The sequence below is a fragment of the Pinus tabuliformis genome, chromosome 4_1 (genome assembly GCF_031772625.1).
Source record: "Pinus tabuliformis cultivar Carrire ecotype Pingquan chromosome 4_1, CPIR1, whole genome shotgun sequence".
In the NCBI taxonomy this organism is placed as follows: domain Eukaryota; kingdom Viridiplantae; phylum Streptophyta; class Pinopsida; order Pinales; family Pinaceae; genus Pinus; species Pinus tabuliformis.
Window position 1 is genome coordinate 932,576,036 of NC_142303.1, and position 8,431 is coordinate 932,584,466.

The following is an 8,431-nucleotide window of genomic DNA, read 5'->3' on the forward strand; positions in this document are numbered from 1 at the left end:
AAGAAAACTGCTGAAAGTTTTAGAAGTTACAAATGATAAAAGGATAGCAAAATATGCTATAATCGATCTGGAAATTGAGGGGTTACCAGTTTCTCTTAATTTAAAGCTCCTTGACCATGCTTAAAAGTAGATAGTACACTACATAAACACTCCCTTAAAATGTAGGACCTTATTTTGAATGTGGAAAAAATCAAGAAATATCCCAACAATGGAGAAACGAGATGCATTAAATGCATACACCAACTGGAATATAGCAAGGAAGGATGCCAAAAATTTCAAAAATGAAGTTAAAGGGTAACAACCCACTTTAATTTTACAAACATATGAGGAAAGGAACAAAAGCATTGAGGAACACATGGGCAAATAATTCTTAGATATCAACCTAAGAAACAATAAGTCGAGTAAAAATGAGCTTCTACTTAATCTGAAACTGAACCCAATCCATAAGATGAGGAGAAAAAAACATAAGAGCACCCAAAAATGTTTGGTATGGACATGTCTGTGCCAATTTTGTAAAAGCATCCTTCAGCTTCTAAGTGAGGAAAAGGATAATTAAGAAGAGCCATAAACTACATTGAACGAAGATCAAGAAATCAAGCCTAATATGAAAAAAAATTATATAGCCACATAATCAACATGACAAAGCATAAATGTTTTTCCTAGATGAAGAATGGTGAAAATACATGGACAAATAATTAAAAACAAGATATTGAAATTGGCTGATCAAGCTCTCCGTCGAGGTTCCATCTAGAAGTTAAGAGAGGGGGTAGCCACAATAATGACCTGGGTTCAAAACATCATTTTCCCACATTATGTGTATGAATTGGCTGGCTTAACAACCCCAACTTTACTTTAAAGTGGGGAGAGAATCTGAAGATCGTGGCTTATTTGATGTACACATTGACTGCATTCAAATCAAGTTTTGGGACAAATTTCTAGAATTACTGATGTCACAAGGATATCGGTTCTCTTGTTCTTCGAGAGTGTAAGGTCCTTATATGGTAGAGGGCTTTGAGACAGAATATGCATACTATTTATTTTCTTGTAGGAATGAGTGCACTTAATGCCACAGTGGCAGGGATCAACACAGAACTGAGGTTCATGAGATTGAATTGTGAAGATTCCCTTGAAGCTCTGAATTGTGACAAGTCTCTTTCTTACTGCCATTTATACTATGCAGTGATATGTTTTCTTGAGATTGAAAGCCATCGAAATTGATATAAGCATGATTTGAGGCTCTGGTTTGTTACAGTATGTTCGTTTGACAACAAAAAAAAGTTGCCTTATATATGTAGAAACATCAGAGCCAATGAATGCTGATTACTGTAGAGCAGAGTGTTTAGACAATGTAAAGAACTTTCATAATCTTGCAGCAGGGTCTAGCGCTTCATCATTTGAACATTTGAAAGTGGCATGATACTTATTTCAAGAAGTATATCATTAAAGGGTCTCATTGACAACATTGAATACAATAGTGTCATTGCAGCTATTGACCTATTGATTTTGACATATGTCAGAATTGAGGTTGAATAGAGGGTACTTGAAAAATTGGTACAATGAAGCAGAGCATGCTGATGCTAGGGTTTGTTGCAACACATTAGTCTGCCAACCTATGATACTATCTGTAGTTGGGCATCAATCAGATTGGTGGAATCTAGAGTTATGCTTGTGGAAAATTTGGTCCTTGGTATGTATTGGATTCTCTCTAGACTATATAGATTCCAGAGTATGGAAGATGATGTTAGGAAAAATGCTAGAAAGGGCTAGGACTCTAAATCAAGATTACATAAGAAACCCTGACATAATCAGATTTGAAGCAAGCTACTCTAATAGGTCCTGAAGCAGCTAAAATTTGGTAATAAAGGTCTCAATATGAGCAAACTTGAAAGTCACTTTTCTTTTCAACTAAGAGAGGACCAACCCCTTTCCGCAACCCCTATAATCATAAGGAATAATGATTGGATCCTTCGAAAGCCCAGATTTTGTGATGCCTGAATAAAAGGAACCTTCATAAAATGTATTGGTAGCAATCATGAAGTAGCTAATTGTCTAGATGATCTTATAAAAGGATTTCTTCACCCTGGTTAAAGAAGGATCATGATGATAATTTTTCCGATTAGGAAGCTTTCTAATATAATTGCAGTATGATAAAATCCCATATTAAAGAAGAGCGGCAGATTGATGATGGATTAATACGGAGCTATGGTATCCCTCGATGTCTCTAATAGTTTAACTCTGATGATATGTTATATCTCCTAAGCTACATATGATTGTGGCTCATAAACTTAAGAATACTGACAAGAACGCTAGTAGATTGTAGATAGCTCAATATTTAGAAAAAGTCATGACCTCGAGTGCAGCCATTATCAGATAATAATCCTCTCATTGAGAGGGAGTTGATTTTTTAGAAAGGTCAAATTCCTATGCTCTACTTCCAAGTTCCGAAGCATAGAAAATTTATGGATCTTGCTATATTGGTATATATCTTGCTATAATTTATGACTGCCTATTGTCTGTTGCAATGTTGTGAACATCGGCATTGGGATAAAATTGACAAGGGTCCAGAAAACCAAAAAATTGTAAAAATCGGGAAAATATCGATAAAACTTGGCAAACATTGAAAAAATCAAGATACCATCAAAATACTGGTAAAAAACGACAAACATCGGCTAGGCCAAAAAATCATGATTTCAAGATAAAATCGGGATATTATCGAGATGTTCCCAACACTAGTCTGTTGTACTGTGCCAGGAATTTGAACTTTAGTATGAAGAAAAGGCATAAGCCCAAATCTTGGAAGAAAGGTTTGAAGTCTCCCTAATTTCTTACCTCAAGAAAATAGGACTATGATAGGATCCTCTCATTGATTACTGATGTTTATGTCCAAGGATGAAGATTTATTTTAAAGTTGCCTTCGAACTTTGAAGAAAATGAAAAAGAGACTAATTATTACATATTGAAGAGTTGTCTGTTGGATCTTCCCAGCAGTATGACAAAGAGCACCACCAAAATCATGGCTTGATTGAGTGCATTAATAAACTATCTACAAAGTGGATGGATCTAATGATGAGCAGGATACTAGATAGATGCTTTGCACTCTGAAAAGACAAGTTTAGGTTGTGGTCTCCTTGAGTAAGAGGGAGTAAAATCAGTCAAATATTTTCTTCATCAAGATATACAAGAAGCAGAGGATTGCTAAGTGTTTCCTGCTATATATACATCTATATGCTGCTGGATGGAGCTATGAGGCTCCCAGTGATCTAGTCTTGACTTTCAGAAAGCAGCTTGGCACTATTCCCTATATGAAGGGATCCTTGGTCAAGATTGAACAATTAAGCTCTGGGAACTTCTGGGGGCTTGCTGTACTTATTGAGCTATAAGCGACCATAGGGTGAGTGGTTCACCTTCCCCTATTGTTGATGACATATGCATAGGATGAGTGGTTCACCTTCTCCTATGGAATATGAGTAGGATGAGTGGTTCACCTTCTCCTATGGATACCCCAGTCAGAGATGCTTATAGGCATCTGTTGACATGTCAATGGGACGTGGTTCATCCTTTCCCCACATGTAGGATGTTTATTCCCTACGATCTATGGTTGACATGTCGGTGGGATGCGGTTCATCCTTTCCCCATGTGTAGGATCCTTCCTACTATTGTTGATTTGCATGCATGTAGGACGTGGTTCATCCTTTCCCTACTCTCGGTGTTTTTCATGCCTGTAGGACATGGTTCATACTTTCCCTACATATGACTATGACATGTGTTTGTAGGATGTGGTTTCTCCTTTCCCTATGAGTGGTTGTGAGCAAGATGTGATATGCTCTTTCCATGCTGATGTTCTTACATCATACTACCATGTAGTCTCGGACACATGGGAAGTACCTCTCATTTGGCCAATGAGTTGGAAAAGGTGGTTAGGGACCATAGCACTACCAATGGACGCATCGTGTACTGCCATACTCCCTATGACTAGGATGCATGGTGTTCAAAAAATTGATCTAGGATCAAGGACTGACTTTTGTCAATGGAGAGTGGTAAGGTCTTGTGACTCACTCTCGATCACTTCTTCTTCATTATTACTTCATGGTTCAGCGGCGAAGAGTAGAACAGAATAGTGATGACAGAGATGGTACATGATGACAAGATTGTATGATGATGACATATGGATTGGCAGGTGGAACGCTCCCTAGTTGAGACTCGAGATGGAGTGTTAAAATTGGAAACTAGGGCCAAATTAAACTTTGGACAACTTAGTTGATGGAGATAATCATTCAATTGAATTCCTCTTTTTGGGAGGACAAAAATCGACCTAAAGATCATCGAATTTGGTTAAGCGAAAGTGTGATTTTGAATTTTTGTTTCTCCCATATAAAATTATCAAGGTTGGCCTCTCCTATATGTCGGCTCACCTAGTCCAATGGTCACGTCTCTTCAACACCATCGAATTGTATATAAGGAGGTGCCTTTCAACCTCATTTGACTCAATGAAAAGGGCTCTAATATATCTGTGAGATAACCACAGCTTGAAGGAGATAAGAGGACATGTATTGGGTATGCTTTTGGTGTGTTTTTCTTTCCATAGGTTCGACCTTGAAGCTGAATGGCAACCACAAGTTAGGGCAGTGAAGATTGGTGAGGTTTCTCCATTGGTGAAGTGTGAATCTCCTTGTAATCATTTCAGGAAGCCCACAAGATGTATGAGTCTTGGACAAAGGAGTTGAAGGGTTGTTCTATGATGAAAAATAGGCCGCATATACTAATCCCAAGTATAGTACACATGGAACCTTGGTGAGGGTTGTTTGCAGCTCAATATCTTAGCCAAATAAGGTCAGATTTTCCTGAAGGAAGGACCATAACATTTGTCTCAAGATTTGGGCTATTTAGGAAATATATCTTCAAGCCCTAACTGCAGATTTTCGACCACAAAACTTGTCAACTCTTTGACTAGGCTTCACTGCTCAAATTATGGGATTGCCTTTGCCTCTTCATAATCAGCAAAGGAAGCCACTTTAAGTGAATCAAGTTTGAGCTCTTTTGGAACCTGTTGATTTGCTGCTTTGAATTCTATTGTCTACTAGTTAGGGCAGAACTTGTCTACTATTATTTGAAGACAAAATTACAAACTTGTCTGGGCAGTATATTTGGCATATGGTCAGTGGTTCTAGTCATCATCTTGGCAAGTCATCCTTGACATTGGTTGTACTCTCATTCTCTCTCTCTTTGTTGAACATTTGATGATTAATAATAATAAGAAGATTTATCAAGGATTTTTCCCATCTTGGTGTTTTTACCAGGCTTGAGCCAATTTATTGTGTCTTCTTGTCTTGGCTTGTCTTCATTATTTATTATGCATGTTCTTTTCTTAATTACTATCATCATGATAATGTTTCACATGATTGCTAATAAGTTAATAATTGGGCTAATGAGGTATTGAAGTTTTTTTCTTCAGCAAAGAACATGTGATCCTAAATTTAACAGTAAGTGATAATGTCGAAATTACAAGATGGTCTCCAGTATGAGGACATGTTAGAGGGGTTTTCCAACTATAGTCCATGAAAGGAAAGGATCAAGTTGGTCTTGTAGGTCAACAAGATCTGGGAGTTCGTCGAGAAAGCCTTCAAGAAGCCAACTAACCCAAAGTAATTGGAAGTGTCCAGGAAGAACACTACACATGAGATGTGGATGGCTCTTCAAAATTTGTTCCAGATTAAGAACAAGAACTGAGTACTAGTATTGGAGGATAATTTGAAGTCCACCAAGATGATACAGGGTGAAGGAGTGACTTCGTATCTGACGAGATTGTCTAAGGTTAGAGATGAGTTTGTTATCATCGGTGTGACTATTTCAGATTTTGATATGGTGAGGATGGCTTTGAAAGAGTTCACAAAGGAATGGAAGCCCTTGATCAAAGGGATTGTTGCTAGAGAGAGGTTTCCAAAGTGGAATAGATTGTGGGACTACTTCATTCAGGAGTAGGTGGGAGACGAGGATCTTCATCCGAAGAAGAGGGCTTTAGATGATAACATGGAATTTGTAGCATAAATGAAGGGTAAGCAGAAGAAGGACTTGAGTAAATTCAAGTGTTTCAACTGTGGCAAGATGGGATAAATTTTCATCAAGATGTTAGATGAAGAAGAAGGGAGATGACGAGAAGAAGAAAGGGAAGTAAGTCATTGTTGTTGCCACTTTTGCTGAGATAGATGCTCTCACCAGGAGATTGGAGGAGGACGACTTTGCTATGATCTCTCATTTCTCGTAGGGTACTATCGATGAGGATGGATGGTACATGGACAATGGTACTTCGAAACATATGACAGGGTCATAAGAGGTTTTCAAGACTCTAGCTGAATGGGAATTGAAGTTGCACAGGGTGTTGGGTGACAAGAGTCAGAAGGAGATCCAAGGATCGGGAGTTGTGCCATGTAGGATGGATACAGGATGGGTGATGCGAGTTTAGGATGTATTGTTTGTACTAGGACTCACATATAGAGGCTCTAGCTCCACATGTATTGTGCTTGGAGTTAGAGAGAATGCTCTATATAGGCTGACAGGCAAGCCTATGGATCATGGGAAGAAGAAGCAGGTGGAGCAGGTGCAGGTGCAGGCTTCAGAGGTACAGGTACAAGTTCCAGAGAAGAAGGTCCAGGTTCCAGAGGCTTAGAGGGAGTCGAGTTCTAGCAGAAGCTTGCAGATTTAGAGGGAGACTTTGTAGCCCAAGAAGAGCGTGCAGTCAGTGGGGAGCAAGGGTGCTTCCACATCTACCAAGAAGGAATCATGGAGGGATTGGAAAACGATACAGGAGAAGAAATAGAAGCAGGATGCTTCCAGTGATAGTGACACTTTTGAGAGAGGTGTAATTCATGCTACAACGATTGTTGCAGTGATGAGTGCCAAGAGTTGGGCGAGTGTTGCGAGTAGTGATGATGATGATGAGTTACTTCCTAGTCTTGGAAGTACCTCCCTTGCTAAGAGGGAGTGTTGATTTTTGAGTAGCTTGGGAGGTACTCCAAGCCCTGGGGTTCAGGGTTTGGAGGGGGGAGCACCACAAGAGTCACTTATGGGCTTGGATTGCCCATAAGTGATAAGAGTCAGTGATATTCTCTGTAACTGGATTGTCGAGAAGGCATCCAGAGATTGTATTCAAAAATTACTACTGCTTAATAATAAAAACCCTCAGAGTTGTTGCAAATGGGCATGATCCTTGAGGAGTCCAGCTCTCGAATCAATACCTTACTACGGGAGTCCAAATAAAGAGTAGTAGGACGAACCAGTGTCAGTTGGTGCAGAAGAGTTACGGAGTGATAGTTGCAATGGGTAGGAGCGTCGGAGACTGAGAAGCGCAGAGCAGAGTTGGCAGCAGTGCAATTGGCATAGAGCAGAGTCAGCAACAACGCAGAGGCTTCATAGGGTCAGCGCAAAGACAAGCAGCAGTCAGACTCCAGCAACGAGATGCATCATACTAAACACGGTTAGTTAAATATTTGGGATGCTTTTACATTGTTGATGCAATAGCAACAACAGTTGGAGAAGGATGCAGTGTTGGCAGTGGCAGGGCCAACAGCATCACAGATGCAGAATTTCAAAGGGAGTTTCACTATGGATGCAGTGTTGGTAGTGGCAAGGTCAACAACAGTAAAGATGTAGAATTTGCACAATATTTGGTGGACAGGATGTTAGACATCAGCAATGCAGAAAGAGATGTTACGGAACATAGTGATGCTCCAGCAGGGTGCATTGCCAGAACACATTTCTCGTTAAGAGGGAGTGTTGATTTCTGGTAGCTTCGAATGTGCTCTAAGTCTCAAAATTTGTAGGGAGGGGCTTGTTTATTAGTGGATTGTCCTCAAACAAGGTTTTTGCAGGCCTGTGGAGCCATTATGAAGCATGACGCAGTGATTAGAAGGAGAGTCAAGGTCTGTATGAGGGCTAGAACAACCCAGAATTGCAACATACTAGCACGGACTCTCAAGAAAGGACTACCACAGGTGTAGAGAGCAAGTCTGGGTAGAAAACAAGGGCTGGAAGTGACTGTGGTCTTGCCCTTGTTGAAGAAAGGGCTAACTAGGTTCAGTTTTCATAATGAATTATAATTATGATTTCATGAAAAGAAGAAACAAATGTATTTATTGTATTCCTTGCATCATGGGTTTCATGAGCAAGAAGTGATTTTCATAGGTCAAAGACTTCTTCTTAATGTCTTTAGGTTTTTTTGTATTGTTATTAATATAATTAAGAAGTCATGAAGTCATGTTACACATGTCAAAGTTACACTCCAAGGAACCTCATAATCATCAAGCAATTAGGACATATTTGATCTGAAACAAAACGAATCTCAGAGCGAAGAAGATAAGGGTATTATAGTGAAGAAGGAAGATGACTACAGGTGCGTAAATGTCTTAAGGGTTCTCGGACTAAGTCTGTCATCTAA